At 37.9% G+C, this 19,579-nt stretch overlaps 1 long non-coding RNA gene across 1 annotated transcript in view; it reads right to left on the bottom strand.

Moving 5' to 3' along the window:
• LOC141107243 (uncharacterized) overlaps positions 1-17,892 on the bottom strand; it is a 194,324-nt gene extending 176,432 nt beyond the window's left edge. Inside the window, exon 1 of the long non-coding RNA XR_012235835.1 lies at positions 17,750-17,892. This is a non-coding gene — a long non-coding RNA (uncharacterized lncRNA). The remainder of the gene's footprint in view (positions 1-17,749) is intronic.
• Between the last annotated feature and the right edge of the window lie 1,687 nt (positions 17,893-19,579).

The raw sequence follows: 19,579 nt of genomic DNA on the forward strand, positions 1-19,579 counted from the left end.
ATAGACTTTGCTAACTCCACTTACCCAGTCACCTCTCTCCCTGTCATATGTAAACTCCTAGAGGAATTTTCCAAGGTCTCTGGACTATGGGTGAATTATGCCAAATCCAAAGCAATGAATGTTTCTCTCCAGGCGTCACTAGTAATGCAGCTGAAGGAATCCTTTAAATTTGAGTGGAGCGATTCTTCTATCCGGTATCTAGGGAAAAACCTCATTCCCAAGTGTGAATGCCGCTAATTATCCCCCTATGTATCGTAAAGCTAGACACTGATCTCAAAACTTGGGCCCAACATGAACTCTCCTGGTTGGGTAGAATTAACTCCGTTAAATTGACTATCCTCCCGAGAATTCTATATCTCTTCCGCTCCCTCACAATTTTAATCAAGCACAAAATCTCCTAAATCATGTCACAGGAGAAATTGGCAAGTTCCTTACTTGATACCTCTGAACAGTTTTAGTAAACCTGGGAACCCTGGTCCACTTACATAGGACTTCATTTACCCCCTAGTCACTCCCACTCCTAAATTCTTACAATGGTACTCTGATGGTTGAGCCTCTTCCTCTCTTCTCTCTCTTTCCCTCCCACTTCTCTTTTTTTTTTGACTATGTCCTCTATCTTCTCTATTTCCGCCCCACTGGGTATCTTTTCCAAGTTGCAGTTTAGTTTTTTGACATACTTACTTTTATGCCACCTTACTATCTGTCACCCCTAGTGGAGGTCCGCGGCCGTCCCTCTGGAGTTACATTATAGGAACACGCTATTTGGACGTTCTACTGATCCCAGATGACTTTTTTACTGCAACTAAACCCTGTCTACCTTTACTGTAAGTGTACTTGTGCGATTAATATGTCTAATTAAATGCTTGCACTCAGAGGCGCTTTCTCCGTTTTGTTTTATATGGTCGTTTCAAGAGCTGGCTTCGCTCTCCATGATAGCTGCCTTCAGCGCTGGTGATCATTAAAGACTAAAGATTTTATCTACCTATATACCCACCCACCAATATGGACTTTTTAGAGACTGTTCCGATACCAAGTAACTATTATTGATTGTTTTAAGGACTAAAGCGCTGATATTATTACATGTTAGATCCCCTTGGGGGTGCAGTGGGTGGGCAGAACTAGGGTTCACCATCGAATCATCCTATTTCTAAACCCTTACTACATTTTACTGTATTTATTGGCGTATAACACTCACTTTTCAATATGAAAATTGGGTGCAAATAGCGTGTGCGTGTTATACGCCAATACTTCCATTTTAGCTGCCTCGGAGGGGACAGGGAGGGGGCGGGACGAGCGCCGTCAGATTACATACAGTGAGAATCTGTTGTTTACTTGGCGGCCTCTGTAATAGGAAGTCCCGTCTCCTGGGCTGCCATTGGACCACTGTTCGGTCTATCATAGGACATTCTCTCTGTATGTAATCTGTCGGCACTCGTCCTGCCCCCCTCCCTGTCCCCTCTAGGCTGCAGATGGGCATCGATCAGGCTGCACTGATGGCAATGGTGAGGCTGCTGCATTGATGGCAATGGTGAGGCTGCTGCATTGATGGCAATGGTGAGGCTGCTGCATTGATGGCAATGGTGAGGCTGCTGCATTGATGGCAAGGGTGAGGCTGCATTGATGTGGACTGATGAGGCTGCATTGATGGCACTTGTGAGGCTGCAGATGGGCATTGATCAGGCTGCATTAATGGCAATAGTGAGGCTGCAGATGGGCGCTGACCCTTATTTTGCTTCAAAGTTCCTTATTTAAAATTTAAGTTTTTTTCCTAAAACTTCCCTCATAATGAATGTGCATGTTATACGCCTGTGCGTGTTATACACCGATAAATACAGTACTTACCAGCCCCTTTAATACACTTGCCACAGACCTGTTAAACCAGTCATATCTTCCACTTAAGTCTCTATGGTTATTATCTTTATACTATGTATGTCTTCGCATCAATGTGCAATGTTACTGTTTTGAAAATCAATAAAAATCTTTGAAAGTAAATTGTTCATTGACAGTATGAGCGACTCTGTTTTCTGTCATTACATATTTAGTTGATTTTTTAACATTTAAGATGACCATACATGGATCAAATTTCTGCCGGTTCAGTAGGAACCTGCAAAATTTTGATCCATATATGGGCACTGAGGTTATAGCCTGCAACGCTGATCAGTGTATTGTGACAGTGAAGTAGTCTCCCCAGTCCCCACTGTCAGAATACAATAGCTCAGAGGGGAGGATTCCCCCATCCACACCGCTGAAATAACGAAAATAAATGGGATCATCTATGGTCTGCCCTATATTTGGCTTGACTGAAACACAGCAGCAGCAGCAGCCTGCTCTGTTACATCTCAACTTGAAAATAGGTTTTTTATGCAGTTTTGGCATCTGATTTTTTATCAAGTGGTAGTACGTCAGAATTGACTAAGTTATTGTTGCTTTAATCTGGTTTTTAAATACTTAACCACTTCAGCCCCAGAAGATTTTACCCCCTTCCTGACCAGAGCGTTTTTTTGCGATTTGGCACTGCGTCGCTTTAACTGACAATTGCGCGGTCGTGCGACGTGGCTCCCAAACAAAATTAACGTCCTTTTTTTCCCACAAATAGAGCTTTCTTTTGGTGTTATTTGATCGCCTCTGCGATTTTTATTTTTTGCACTATAAACAAAATAAGAGCGTCAATTTTGAAAAAAACGCATTATTTTTTACATTTTGCTATAATAAATATCCCCCAAAAATATATAAAAAAAACATTTTTATTCCTCAGTTTAGGCCGATCGTATTCTTCTACATATTTTTGGTAAAAAAAAATCGCAATAAGCGTTTATTGATTGGTTTGCGCAATAGTTGTAGCGTTTACTAAATAGAGGATAGTTATATGGCATTTTTATTAATAAGTTTTTTATTGGCAATGGCACGGCGGGGAATTCAAATGGACATACCTGTAAGTCCATTTGCCCAGCCGTGCCATTCTGCTGACGTACATCGGCGTGCTCCAGTCGGGAACCGGTTAAGGACCAAGACTATTTCTGACATTTGTTGTTTACAAAAAAATCAGTATTTTTTGCTAGAAAATTACTTAGAAACCCCAAACATTATATATATATATATATATATATATATATATATATATATATATATATATATATTTTTTTTTTTTTTTTTTTAAGAGACCCTAAAAAAATGTAGATTGCTGCAATACTTTATGTCACACTGTATTTGCACAGTGTTCTTACAAATGCATATTTAAAAAAAAAAAAACACTTTTTTGAATGAAAAAATAAGAGAACAGTATAGTTAGCTCAATTTTTTTGCATAATGTGAAAGATGATGTTACGCCGGGTAAATTGATACCTAACGTGTCATACTTTAAAATTTTGCACGCTCGTGGAATAGCAACATACTAGGGTATTTAAAAATCTCCATAGGCGAAACTTTTAAAATTGTTTACAGGTTACTTGTTTAGAGTTACAGAGGAGGTCCAGTGCTAGAATTATTGCTCTTGCTCTAACAATCGCAGCGATACCTCACGTGTAGTTTGAACACCATTTACATATGTGGACGTGACTTGCTCAGAGGGATGGGGCACTTTACATTTTTTTTTCTTATTTGTTTTCCTTTTTATTTTTTTTTTTTACACTATCCCTTTAAAAAAAATACAATTTTGATCACTTTTATTCCTAATGCAAGGAATATAAACATCCCTTGTAATAGAAATAAGCATTGACAGTGCATCTTTAATGGAAGAGCTGGGGTAAAAAAGACCTCAGATCTCTTATTTACATTTAAAAGCAAAACAAAATGTCATTTTACTGTAACACAAAATAAAATGGGCTCTTTAAGGCCGGAAGTCACATTTGACGTCTCTCTGGTGCTCCAAGGCCATAGAGTCGAGTGGGTCCATCTTGCCCTAACTCGACTTTCTGCCCATTGCTACAGGGGATTGGATCATTTCCCCCTTTAGGCTCGATTCACACCTATGCATGTTGCTTTTGAGCGTTTTTGGAGGTTTTTTTTTCATGCTTGGCACGTTTTTGAGCCGCGTTTTTGCCGCGATTTTGCCGTGATTTGCGTTTTGCGTTTTTTTTTTTTTTTTTTTTTTTTCATTTTTTTTTACAGTCTTAAAAAAAAATTACAAAAAAAAAAAAAATTAAAAAAAAAAAAAAAAAAACGGCAAAAACGCACCAAAAACGCACCAAAAACGCATCAAAAACGCTGCAAAACGGTGCACTTGCGTTTTTGATGCTTGTCCATTGAAAACCATTACATGCAAAACGCTGCTTTTTGCATGAAAAAAAGTCCCCGACCCTTTCCAAAAACGCAGAGATACAAAAAAGCATTGATGTGAACATGTTCCATAGGAACCCATGTTAAAAAATTCCCGTGCATTTCTGCAAAATGCAAAATGCATCAAAAAACGCGCTAGTGTGAATGGGGCCTAACAGATGGCTCCTGTAATCGGGGAAACAATTGGAAAGCGTCGGGAGGGGGCTCATCTCTTCCGCCGCCTATAAAAGTGATCCCGTGATGAATCTGACTCTGGGACCACTTTTATTGGACGCCAGACCGTCTGCTGTATAAAAAAATACCAGGGTTGTGGCAGCTAGCTGCTGCCATAACCCCGGTATGTAACATCAAACTAATGACGTATATATGCAGTGGGCGGTCCGGAATGGTGCAAATGATGTTTTGAGCTGTACAAGGTTTGCTGTTTAAAGTGCATTGCTGTTTTAGCTACATAGTTTATCAAAAGGACATGAATATTTTGAAACTAATCTATAATATCTATAATACGTTTTGAAACTAATCTATAATATTATAGTGCGGGGGCTGTGTTTGCTGTGAGTGGACTAAAATTGCTGTAAGTAGGCAGAAATAGCTGTGAGAGGGCTGGTGAGGCTTCCTCTGTAAAGTGTAGTTCCACAATAAAAGCATACTTAAAACAAAGAAATAGCAAGGGATAAGTGAACAGGGTTAAAACTTTTAGCATTATTGTAAGTAGTAGCATGGTTCTACATTTTAAACTATTCCCATAAAACTAGAGATAACCATGTCTTCCCAAATTGTGATTTAGTGGACATCCTGCACTATGTATTCATAACTTGAACAATTGATCGAGGGCAAACACTGTTGTGCAAGATGTGAGCAAGTTTGTCATTTGGAAGTTCAGATCCTAGATCTAAAGAATCAGCTGGTAAAACTGCGAAACATTAACAACTGGGAGAGGAGTTTGGACCTCACCCATCAGGTGCTGACTGGGGCCGGTATACAGAGGGGTGGAGAGATAGGGTCAGAAGTAGTTAACTGTGTTATGCCGCGTACACACGAACAGAATGTCAGAAAAAGTCCGACGGAAGCTTTTCATCGTATATTCCGATTGTGTGTATGCCTCATCAGACTTTTTTTTTTTTTAATTCTGATGGACCTAGAAATAGAACATCCCAAAAAATAGTGCTAAAATCTTGTGAGCCACAAATGGGTTAATGCCTCCAATGTGAATAAATGAACCTAATTCAGCTGCACACACTGACCACGTTCCATACCGTGTATATGCCAAAATAAAATAAATATATGTGCATGCGCTAAAGGCTATAAAGCTACGTGAACAAAAAATATAATAAATCTATACAATATTGAAAATTACAAACAGTGTCAAACGCCTGTGAAGAAAGTGACTAAAATCCACAATTGAATATATGAATAAATGGTAACATGCAACATGCAAAAAAAAAAAAAAATGTGAGAGAGAAAAGAAAAAAATCCTTTAAATAATTAACAAAAATATATAAGTGCTACTTGATAAATAAAGTGTCCGAAACCAATTCATACAAATGAATGTATCTCAGTCCAAACCATTCACAAGAGCAAAATAGTGTCCAAACAAATAGCAGGCATTCCTCATGCTTGTATTTATGAAAAAGTGCTAAATATTCCTCATGCTTTTCCTAAGAGATGTGCATGTTATGGCATGCTGCAGTGCTCTCCAGTGACCCCCAATGGATAATGCGCTCACCTTAGAGCGTGTGACACAGTGGCTAAACAGTGTCAAAACACGCATTAGAGCCACTCCAGGGCTCATACAGGGTCTGCTGGTGATGATCTGTACCACGCTCAAATGGTGACATATATGAAAGAAAGGAGACTCATAGCATAATACCGCCAGGAATTTATTTGAAAAGCCATAAAAACAATCCCTCCAGGAGGGTACTCACAATGCTTGGGTGCGTCAGTGCACCATCCTATCCAAAGTATGCAATACAGTCTTTCATATATGTCACCATTTGAGCGTGGTACAGATCATCACCAGCAGACCCTGTATGAGCCCTGGAGTGGCTCTAATGCGTGTTTTGACACTGTTTTTAGCCACTGTGTCACACGCTCTAAGGTGAGCACATTATCCATTGGGGGTCACTGGAGAGCACTGCAGCATGCCATAACGTGCACATCTCTTAAGAAGAGCATGAGGAATATTTAGCACTTTTTCATAAATACAAGCATGAGGAATGCCTGCTATTTGTTTGGACACTATTGTGCACTTTGATTTATATACTCTTGTGAATGGTTTGGACTGAGATATATTCATTTGTATGAATTGGTTTCGGACACTTTATTTATCAAATAGCACTTATATATTTTTGTTAATTATTTAAAGGATTTTTTTCTTTTCTCTCTCACATTTTTTTTTTTTTTTGCATGTTGCATGTTACCATTTATTCATATATTCAATTGTGGATTTTAGTCACTTTCTTCACAGGCATTTGACACTGTTTGTAATTTTCAATATTGTATAGATTTATTATATTCTTTGTTTATGTATTTATAGCCTTTAGCGCATGCACATATATTTATTTTATTTTAGAAATAGAACATGTTCTAAATATTTTCAACGGAACCAATTCCTATCAGGAAAACCGCTTGTCTGTATGCTGTTCCGACGGACCAAAAACGACGCATGCTCTGAAGCAAGTACGAGAGGGAAGCTATTGGCTACTGGCTATTAAACTTCCTTTTTCTAGTCCCGTCGTAAGTGTTGTACGTCACCGCGTTCTTGACGGTCGAACTTTGGTCGGACTTTGGTTTGACCGTGTGTAGGCAAGACCACGTGAATGGAATTCCGTCGGAGTTCCGTCGGAGAAACCTTCAGAGTCTATTCCGACGGCAAAACCGGTCGTGTGTACAGGGCATAACAGTTAGAAGATGGGAGGGAAAGGATGGTAGAGGGAAAAATTTTAGAGAGGCTAGTCCTGAGTTGATGCATCCCAATAAATATCCCTGTTTGCATGATATTGGGGATATAAGTTCAGGAGTAGCATTGCGGATTACCTCCTCTAGCATCCGGGGAATAACTGTTCCAGTAAAGATAAAAGCAGGTGTTTAGGCAAAGTGAGACTATTGATTATTAGAAGGCAGAAAGGGTAACCTATCACAAAGACCACAATCACCAGTTTTCTGTTTATCAGGTGCCAGGTTCGACACATGGGGAAAGTGAAGCTCTGTTGGGGAGAAAATGGTTGAAAGGCTGGAGGAGCTCTTAAACCAGATTTTGGCAGTGAGAAATCATAAAAAATATATTCTATATGAAGACCAGGGTTTATTAAAGGGTATGTACAAATATGGAAGAAAGTCTGGCATACAAAATAGAAGAACTAGAACTTCTATTTTTTGAGGAGCAGTTTGACATCTAGGGAATATCAAAAACCTGGTTGGACAGCTCACGTGACTAGTTGGAAAAAGAGGCAAAGAGGTATGCATGTACAGTATGTGAAGAGCAATTTGAAAGTGAATTTGAGAGATAACAATAACAAAATTTTTTTAAAAAAAAATCGGTAACCAGGACAAAATCTTGCCTGATGACTTTGACCCTCCGGCACAAATAAGAGCTCCTCCAGCTTTTAGCTCATTTGCATCCACTTCAGTGGCAGAGATATCCAATATTATATCCAAGCTTAAACCGTCAAGCTCTCCGAATGACATCTGTCCCGCATGGTTTATGAAAAAAAATGCAGATACATTGGCCCCAGAAATTACAAGGTTTGTGAATCTATCTTTAAAAATAGGGGCCATTCCAACACGACTGAAGCATGCCATTGTCTCCCCCTTGTTGAAGAAGAGCACACTCGACCTCTCTCTGCTCACTAATTTCAGACCTATATCTCATCTTCCCTTTCTGGCAAAGATCCTGGAGCAAGTCATCTTTCAACAAATGCAAAGCTTCTTTGAGGGTAACGACCTGTTCCATGACTCCCAGTCAGGATTTAGGCCGGGACGTGGCACTAAACTGTCCGCACTCGATATACACGAACGCCTGTTAAGGGTAAATGATGTGGGTGGGGTCGGCAGCCTTGGTGCTGCTCGACCTCTCCGCAGCCTTTGACACTATCGACCATCAAATCCTGGGAGACCGCATGAAATACCTTTTTGGATATAGTGGCACTGTCCTCCGTTGGATCAACTCCTTTCTCAGGGATAGGACCCATCAAGTGCGGATGAACGCTTGCAGCTCGCCAATGGAACCACTTCTCTATGGAGTCCCGCAGAGCTCGGCATTGTCGCCCCTGCTATTCAACTGCTATATGTGCCCACTCGCTGACATTATCGCTACACACAAATTAGCATGCCAGATTTACACAGATGACACGCAGATCCTGGCTGACACTGACGATGGCCCAAATATGCACCTACAACTGAGAAATGGCCTCCTTCACATACAAAAATGGATGGCCGATAACAAGCTAGGCCTTAATGAAGCAAAGACCGAGGTGATGCTGGTGGGTCCTCAATCAACCACCAATTTTCTCTTGGCCTGACCCACTTAATTCTGCCCCATCCCAATGCCGGCAAAACAGGTCAGGAACCTAGGTATTATCTTTGATCCCTGCCTGTCATTTATACCTCACACAAAACTCTGTATCAAAAACTCCAACTTCTATATACAGAGACTCCAAAAAATTAAAGATCTGTTTTCGTACGAAAAACAGCCAACTCTTGTACAGGGCCTTGGGCATTCCCGGTTGGATTGCTCTAACATCTTTTTTCTTGAACTTCCATTGAAGTGGCAAAACAAATTGCAAGCAATTCAGAATCAAGCTGCTCACCTGGTCTCTGGATGCGCCAGAACAGACCACATCTCTCCCGTGCTGGAAAAACTGCACTGGCTTCCTATTACCAAGCGAGTACTATTCAAGGCAATGTGCTATATGTATAGGGTACACTGGAAACTGGGCCCAATTTATTTGTCTAAATGGGCCCCTCACCATGTACCGTCAAGACCACTCCGACCGGCCAACTTACTTCTCACAGAACCGACAATCAGCAGACTAAAATTTACTGGTAACAGACGCCTGGTTACAAAGGGCAATGAGCTGTGGAACTCCCTTCCAGCATCTCTAAAGTCCTTACCCTCCCTCCAGAGTTTCAGGAAGGGTTTAAAAACCTTCCTCTTTACCCAGGCCTACGGATAATCTGATGAAGAATAGAAATCGTACAAAAACATGGATTTTCTCCCCTATCTGGAGGGTTAGTCCCTCCCCCCCAGCTTCTTCTCTGTTTTTACTCTACCTCTTTCATATTGGGCACCCTAGACTCCTTTTTTAACGTTCTTTTGGAAATATCACTTGATTTTAGGGTCTTTGTGCGCCTAGACTTTCGGCATTCGGCGCAGTACAAATCCTATATAAATAAAAATAAAAATAAAATAAAAAACTGACGATGCAGAGTCATAAAAACTGGTGCTCCATAAGAGTGCAACAAATAGTAAATTACTATTTAGGCCCCCTAACATAAAGGATGAGGAAGAGTCTCAGATCCTTTCAAAGATTGAAATGGCTGGAAAGCATGGACAACATTGCACCAATACAGCACCAATATAGATTTATTTAAATGGAACTTTAAAATATGCTTGTCATTTTTTTAAACTTATTATAGGACAATTTCAGTGTACAGATGCTGGAAGCCTCAATGAACAAAAATGCTCTGTTGGGTCTATTAATTTAAAACACTGCACAGCTTATTATAGATGTGCAAGTTAGAGACAACTTGGATAATAGTGATCATGGTGTATTCACATTTGCCATGAGTTACAGCACAAAGAGGCATGTTTATATAAAAATAACTTCAAAAAAGGTAACTTTAATAAACTGTGATCCTTACTATATGATTCACAATGGGACCAAATATTCCCAAAAAAGTGGGCGTGTTTTAATGATGTATTAACCACTTCAGCTCCGGACGGTTTTACCCCCTTCCTGACCAGCCCATTTTTTGTGATACCGCACTGCATTGTTTTAACTGAAAATTGTGTGGCCCTGCAACAATGTACCCAAATAAAATTGATAACCTTTTTTCCCTACAAATCGAGTTTTCTTTTGGTGGAATTTGATCAACTCTCTGGCTTTTATTTTTTGCGCTTTAAACAAAAAAAGACTGACAATTTTGAAAAAGAAAACCAATATTGTTTACTATCTGCTATAAAACATACCCAATAAAAAATGTAAAATCTAATTTCTTCATCAATTTAGGCCATTATGTATTCTGCTACATGTTTTTGGTAAAAAAAATACCAATAAGTGTATATGAATTGGTTTGCGCAAAAGCTATAGCGTCTACAAACTATGGGATAGATTTATGGAATTTTTATTTATTTATTTATTTATTACTAGTAATGGCGGCGATCAGCAATTTTTAGCAGGACTGCGACATTGGGGCGGACACATTGGACACTAAGTGACACTTTTTTGGGACCAGTGACACCAATACAGTGATCAGTGCTAAAAAAATGCACTGTCACTGTACTAATGACACTGGCAGGGAAGGGGTTAACATCAGGAGCGATCAAAGGGTTAAATGTGTTCCTTGGGAGTGCTTTCTAAGGGTGTGGGGGATGCTTTAACAGTAAGAAGACAGAGATCCGCGTTCCTACTTAGCAGAAACACAAGATCTCTGTCTTTCTTAATATCTCTGCCTCTCTACGAACAATCGATGGGTTACCAGTGGACATTGGGTCCCGATGTGTCCAATTACAGCGGGAGTGGGTCTCCAGTGGTGTGCGCATGCACCCCAGACCTGGAAGAAGGAATGTACAGGTACGTGATTTTGTCGTTAAGGGCTGTCCTGCCACAGTAAATGTACACGGGGCAGTCCTTAAGCGGTTAAACAAATGCAGTCATTGTATTTCACACATAAAAGAACAAAATTACAACCTGTGTGGGTAAATTTGAATGTAAAAAACAAAACAAATAAATGACAAAAAACAGGCCTATAAAAAGGACAAAGTAGAAGAGAAACCATCAAAATTCCAGATTTAAGGAATACATCAAGAGATGCAAGGGAGCATTCAGGGCGGATAAGGTAGAATGCAAGAAACACAATCCTACAGCAAGTAAAACAAATCCATTTTTTTCACTATATTAATAGTGAAAAGGTTATGAAAGAACAGATAGGTCCCATACACAGAGAAGTTTTATGAAGTTATTATTTTTTCTTCAGTTTCTACAAATGTGAAAAATAGGTTTATTAGTCATAACTGTAATACTAATGATGTTTCAGCGAAGGTACCTCTTTGACTGGGAGAAAGTCAGGTACAAAAGAGATAATAAGAACTTGTGAACAAATTACTGTGTCCAAATGGCTTACACCCATGGGTTTGGTTACAGCCAAGCCGCTATTTCTGATTTTTAGGGACACCTTGCTTAGTGGAATGGTACCAACTGACTGGTGTAGAGTAAATGTGATACCAATATACAAAAAAAGATTGAGATGTATAACAAGAACCTACAGACCAGTCAGTCTAACATCAATATAGCATGTAAGGTATTTGAGGGAATAAGGGACTCTATGCAAAAAAGTTGTCTGTAATAAGGGTATTATAAAGGATGACCACTATGGATTTATGAAAGATCATTCTTGTCACACCAACCTGTTATCCTTTTATGAGGGGTTAAGTAAGAAATTGGAAAGTGGAAGTCCAGTGGACGTAGTTTTTCTAGATTTTGCTAAAACATTTGATACTGCACCTCATAAATGATTAATCTAAAAGATCAGAAAAGACATTGTTCAATTAGAAAAAGTTCAGAGAAGGGCAACAAAATTAATAAAGGGGATAAAGAACTTCGGCTATGAGAATTGTTTATATAGATTACCATTATTCACTCAAGAGAAGAGGCACTTAAGAGGGGATATGATGACATGGTACAAATATACTGTATCAAACATGACATCTATGAGTATGAGTAATGATCTGTTTACTCTAAGGTAGTGGTCATCAACCCTGTCCTCAGGGCCCACTAACAGTCCAGGTTTTATGCATTACCTTGGAGAGATGCAGACTAGAATACTGCAATCACTGAGCAGCAAATGATATCACCTGTGATGTATTTCAGTTATCTTGCAAACCTGGCCTGTTAGTGGGCCCCGAGGACAGGGATAATGATCACTGCTCTAAGGTACCTGAAGAGGACAGATGGGCACGATTTGAGTTTAGCAGAAATGAGATTTAAGCTTAGACTGCAGAAATGGTTCTTTACTGTTAGAGCAGTAAAAATATGAGACTCCCTACCCCACAAAGTGATACAAGATGGGAGTATCGACAACGTAAAAAAATGCTTAGATGTCTTCCTCAAGAAACAGAATATACAGGACTATGGGAATTGTTTGAGAATAAAACACACACACACACACATAGGTTTACCTGAATGGACCTGAGTCTTTTTTCAACCTTATGTAACTATGGGGGGGGAGGGAAGGGACAGATACAGAAACTACAGTTGGCACATACACACACAAAAAGGTAGTACTGTTGGGTCTTCAAATTGTAAGCATGAAAGGAAGAAATGTACACTTGTAGCTCACCACACTGCAGTCCACAGTTTCTTAACACAATATAGCACAATATACTACTTTATAGCAACAAACTCTCCCTGCACAAACTGATAATCTCCCTAAAATACTCTAAAGCCTAGTACACATGTACCGAATGTCGGCCAGCATCGACCGGTTCAAAAGAAACCAGCAGCCTGTGTGTATGGCAGCCAGTCCGACAGAAGCTGGCCACCCGGTTCCCAATCAGCACTCTCACCAATGGCTGAGAGCGCTGAATGGATTGTTCTGGCGGGGTGCGAGGGGGGGGGGAATCCCACTGTCAGAACACAATAGAACAGCAGGGGAGATCACTGTACTAACATTGGATTGTTAGTACAGCAGCTCCTACCTGAGCTGTTTTTTTTTTTAGTTTAACCCAGCTAGTGGTGTATACCAGGCTTAACACACATTGACAAATGGTCTTTTTATAGTGAGGGGGCAGGCATATAATCTATTTTATATTATAATCCTGTATATTATAAATCCTGTATTATAATATTAATAATATATTGATTATATTAATTTTAATATAATATTATTAATAATAATAGAATAACAAAGCCCCCATTATTGGCCCTTTTAAGCTAGCTGACCTAAGTTCAAAGGTCAGACAGTGTATTATTACAAAGAATTGGGTCTGTCGAATTACAGCATTAATTCACTGGGATTGTGAATCCTGACACATAGGATTTACCCAGAGCACATGGTGGCAGTGAATCTGGACCTCATCCCTAGTATGTATGCATGTATGTACTAACTAACTGGTCAAAACTTTTTTTTTACACTCTGTATAGGCTAGGAAAGTCTTAGAACCACAGTAAGAACATAAAACAATGACTGCATGTGTTCCCCCATAGCACACAGCTTTATTTGGGGCACACACAGAAGAGGAGGAATGGAGAGCGCAGGCTGGATACCTCAGAAGAGGAGGTAAGCAACCACTCTGTGCAATACTATTGCATACAGCAGGTAAGTATAAACCTCTTAGTTATTTTGATGAAAAATATTTGACTTTACAACCACTTTAAGGTAAATAGCCAAGTCCAATTAGTTTCTCTGCTGCCACTGGAAACTTCTGTGATCAACACCTAGGTACAGTCTGTAGCATTTAGAACTCTACATTGTGTAGAGGAACTAGTGATGGTGAACATTCTTGGCAACAAATTTACTAATTTTTTTTCACTTTATTATAGTAAAATTGCTAAGATTGCAAAATACGATACAAAAATCACCTGGTATATGGCCATTAAGGTGAATGACCCTAAAAAAGAAACAACATGTAAAATGCCTATATGGCCATTTTATTTTTCTTTACTTTTTCAAAAGCAAATTACCTAAAAAAAAAAGAAACACTTGAAATGCCTGTAAGATAGTTTTTAATGTTGCTTTTTCCAGTAAGAACTCCCCTTTTCTTTAATTGAATTACCTGAAAAAGAGGCATACCTGTTTGTTGGATGACCTACAGAGAGTCTTGTGACTCATCTTGGTTGATGCTTAATTTCCTCTCTGCTTTAGTTTTTCTATGGTTTTAAAGTGACTCTTTCATGAGAAAGTAAAGAGCTGCTGTTGCTCACCCCCTTCTAATAATATTGAATTTTATTTTTACTGTGACCAATTTGAAAACCTTTTGAGCCAGACCCAGAATATACATGCTGTAAATAGGTGTCAGAAAAGGATCAGAATTACTTATCTCTCTACATGCACAGGTCATTGACTCAGAACATGTTGAAGCCAATGGCTCACTATGACAGTCAGGCATCTAGTTTTTTTTAGAAGAAATGTCCAGAAATTACACCCTCCTTAAACATTATTCCTGTTGATCCCTCCTTCTGCTTCCTCCAGACTTGCTGTTTTGGGCAATGGCCTAGTAGTGTTTTTAGAGCAATCATAACCATGTTAAAATTAGTGTAAACCTAACAGAAATGTTATTTTTATATAGACATGTTTACAACATAATATACCTACCCTTTCACAGGCATCTGCCTGTCTGGGAGTAAAAGGCTCTTTGAAGTTTGATTACTGCAGTTTATCCTTCATGAACCACTTTAAGGACTCTTCTCCTAGAATGCAGTATTGACAACTGATGCCCATGTATCAGAAAAAAAGCTTACTAGCTACATTTCCCATAGTGATGCAAATTAATAACATTTCTCTAGCACTTGCCAAAAACAGCAGTCTTTCCAACAGACTAGGCACAACATTTCACATTAAATCAGCATGCAAATCATTTACCAGCAGATGCTGTTGACATGAACACGATGTAATCTCTTTAACCTTATCCCGAAAGGAACACACAAGTCATGACCATATAACTCACATTAAATTAAATTTAATATGTTGATAGAAAAACCTATGTCCATCTTTAGTTAAATAAAATCCTTGCTATTTAACAATAATAAATATCAAAATGTATACTTTCACATTAAAAAAGATTTGTTTTATCATAATCTCTTAAAGAAGGGATTCCAGTTTTAAGAAGAAAGTAGAACACCCTCTAACTAGTGTGCCTATGTAAAGAGACATTTTTTTGACTCAGTTCATGCTCAGGACCCTTTAAATCTCACCTAAAAGTTTTAGAAAGGTTTTCTTTGCGTCCAATTATCTATGGATAGCTGTTGATATTAAATTGTAGTTCCAAATGTTACCACAGATAATGGGCATCTTAATCTTGAAGGTAAAACTTTTTAAAATAATTTATCTCTCTTAGGTTGGTAGGGCTGAAAACAGAGTCTCCTTTGCTCATAGTTTTCCAGGAAAACATAGTTTCGTTTTATTCAACTTTAATTTAGTTTATTGTTTTATAAGCTTTTGATTACTAGAATATTGTGTTTTTTTCTGTTACTTTGTAAAGAGAGTAATATATGTTACAAGGAATAACTGTCAGATATGACAAATCTTGGTAATAAGATGGGGATTAAACAAGGCAGGGGAATTTTTAGTGTAATGAGAATAAGAAGAGGTCAAGAAGAGATCAACAAATATACAAGATATGACCATTTCTAGCATCACATGTTATTTGGACAAAGGATATTTGAGGAGGTTCTTTGTAGGTAATATTATACATTGCCTGCTTTGAGGACAAGCAGATCTTGTAGTCATCAGTTCTACCCATATGTGGGCAGCCCTACACATAAAACTTTACAATCCCATGATCAGTAAAATAGATTTTTGATTGTGTAACAGTATGTTCAAACATGTTGTATACCTTTGTTTTGGTTTTTTTTTGTTTTTTTAAAGAAAAGAAAAAAAATCATAAAAACTGACATTAGGAGCAAGATTTGTTCGAGCAATATGGTAGAAATTTGTCAAGGAAAAATGTAATTTTTAGCATTTTTAATAGAAAAAAATATACAAACTGTGACTAAGCCCAATGTGGCTCAATTCATTTCAGTTTTGCATTTTATTTATTGATTTATTAATTCATATACTGGAAAGTTAGAATATACTTTCAGTTTTAAAATTTAAAGACAAACATCAAACTTTTTTTCTCTGTTCAACTCCAGTAAAGAAATATGGCATCAACTTCAACTTGATTAATAGAAAGAAGTTGTTATCTAACTCTGTCACCAATATTAATATACAAAGAAACCTTTTTAGCAAATTAAAAGCCAAACGGTAGCGTTGGTACGCATTCCTGTATAGCCTAATTAAAGACTGGAACTTATTAGGTAAAAAAGAAAAACTAACAAACAAGTCTAATTTCTTCCATTAATTTAGTAGGCTGTCCTAGTTAATCAAATGATAATATTTGTTGACAATGATAGATATCCATGTCGGTGTAGGTATGATGTAAAAGATAAAGGTCATATATTTTCACTCCACCAAAAGTCTTGCTGAAAGGACCTTAATTACACAGTGTAGTGATGAAACATTAATTAAGTTCTGTCAAAAATAATTAGGTTCACGTTTAAAATGATTTAATTAAACATTTTACCTCTTTAGTAGGAAAACTAAACTTACTATCAAATCACTGGCAGGAAAATTGATATTAGTCCTACTTTAACCTTGGCTACATTTCCATAAAGTGAAAGAGCATGACAAAGAAACCTAAGCCTTCAATTCCATGTGTTTTCATAAATAATATTGTAAAAATCTATAGAATCTCTATATAAAAAAAAAAAAAAAAAAAAAAAAAATTATATATATATATTTATATATATATATATATATATATATATATATATATATATATATATATATATATATATATATATATGAGAGCATTCTTTTTTTTAGAGATATTTATTTATTTTTTTATCTTTTATTTTTTAAGTTCATTTATATAGGACCCTAGTCAAAAAAAGAATGTACTGTTGTTGATAATGATATGCTAAACGTATTGTACAAATGCATTATAGTAGTTTTATGAATTTGTATGTTTTATATTACTCATATATCCTCTGTTTTTTTAACTAGTTAATTGTTGCATGATAGGCGTTCAATTTGTATCCTGTAATAGGTTTAAATAAAAACTAGAAAATTCATTGTTATGTTAATTTAAGTTATGCAGGAATGTAAAATAGTTGGACAACAGGAGGTTAAAAATAAATAAATGTGTTTATTATTTAAAAATACTTTTTAATTTTTTTTCCTTCTCTCATAAAAGACAAGAAAATTAGGCATATGTTAGGTATAAATATTTTGTTGCAAAAATGTTTGTATGGTAATTTGTACACATTTTCATTTAAATATTTTAATTATGTAAATTTGAATGCTTGTAGAAGTTATTTCAGCTTTACATAAAATCAGATGTTATTCAATTACATTTAATTAACAAATTAATAAATGTGTTATTCCAATAAAATAAAAAAACATAATAGATCAAAATGAAAAAGACAACCTTCAAGATCTTGATCATTGTGGGGGATAAAATGCTACATGTTCACTTACTGAAGGCTGCACTTACCTTTATGCCTTGGCTAATAGAGGTCCTGGGAGGTTGGACAGTCAGTGCTGCAGCTTTAACCTAATGAGAGAGATAGAATTTGTTCCATTATCAGTCACACACATTCAAGCAGGATCCTGTGCAGCACAGTAGATATAACCATAAGCTCTGGGACCTTCTCATTGAGCTAAGATTGCTTCATACAAAAGTTGACAATACACTACTGAAAGCCATTGTGGATATTCAACATTTTTTAAATAGCTCAACAGAATAGACAATAAGGCCTGCAGGAAAACTTGGTCAGGATGGAAACTGAACTGGAATCTGGATTTCAGAAAGAATACATCGATTATATATTTTCAAAAATTACAAGATTACATTTACCAAATTTTAGAAACTGCTATAATTAAAAAAATGCTGTATGGAAATTTGATCTATACCAGTGCCAATTTTTAGATATTTATTTTCCACTCTTTTGCTAATCATATTGTGAAAATATACATAAATGCTATATATTTTACTGCAGTTTCTTTCTTTCTTTTTTTTGTGCAGAAAGACTATTTGTTCTTAACAAAAGAAGGCATACTATATTTCACTAATATAGTATACTATCATGTTTCCAGGAAGTCTGGCATTTTAGGAATACATTTTACAAACACATTATATATCTTTCTCTGGGTGTGGCTATTTTAAATAGCTGTCTGCATTGTCTAGGCACAGAGTCTCTTTCTGTTACAGGGCTGGATATCTAAATAAAGCTCAAACCTCTGATTTTCCACTGCTGATTACTTGCCCAGAACATGAACTCGATTTCTATCCTATTTCAATCTGCTCCACGTGGTGACCTTGTGAGCTTCATATATTAAAATTTACCTTGAAATTTGAAAAGTATATTGCTTAACCACTTGCCGACCGCCGCACGACTATATACGTCGGCAGAATGGCACGGGCAGGCAAAAGGACTTACAGGTACGTCCTTGCCTGCCCGCGGGTGGGGGGTCCGATCGGACCCCCCCCCGGTGCCAGCGGCGGTCGGATCGAGGTCAGGGTCGATCGGAGGTGAGGGGGAGGCCACTCATTCGTGGCTCCCCCCTCGCGATCGCTCCTGGCCAATGATGTGCTTCCTCGGCTTCTGTGAATGTAAACAGAAGCCGAGGAAGTGATGTCATCTCTCCTCTAGTCGGTCTTTTCGTCCGGCGCCGAGGAGAGAAGACATCCAAGTAAGTGCACCAACACTACACATTCAGTAGAACACGCAGGCACACTTGTCACCCCCCTGTCACCCCCCAGTCACCCCCCGATCACCCCCCTGTACCCCCACACATACTGACACCAATAGCAGGTTTTTTTTTTTTTTCTGATTATTGCATTGGTGTCAGTTTGTGTCAGTTATAAGTGTTAGGGCAGTTAGGTTAGCCCCCTTTAGGTCTAGGGTACCCCCCTTAGGTCCAGGGTACCCCCCTAACCCCCCCTAATAAAGTTTTAACCCCGTGACCCCCCCCCGTCGCCAGTGTCACTAAGCGATCGTTTTTCTGATCGCTGTATTAGTGACACAGGTGACGCTAGTTAGGGAGGTAAGTATATAGGTTCGCTGTCAGTGTTTTATAGCGACAGGGACCCCCATATACTACCTTCTAAAGGTTTTAACCCCTTGATTGCCCCCTAGTTAACCCTTTCACCAGTGATCACCATATAATTGTTACGGGTGACGCTGGTTAGTTGGTTTGTTTTTTGTAGTTTATTATAGTTTATTACAGTTTATTATAGTTTTAGGGCACCCGCCGTTTATTACCTTATAAAGGTTTAACCCCCTAATTGCCCGGCGGTGATATAACTTAAGTTTTTAGGGTC

This window comes from Aquarana catesbeiana, linkage group LG09 (genome assembly GCF_042186555.1).
Source record: "Aquarana catesbeiana isolate 2022-GZ linkage group LG09, ASM4218655v1, whole genome shotgun sequence".
Taxonomy (NCBI): domain Eukaryota; kingdom Metazoa; phylum Chordata; class Amphibia; order Anura; family Ranidae; genus Aquarana; species Aquarana catesbeiana.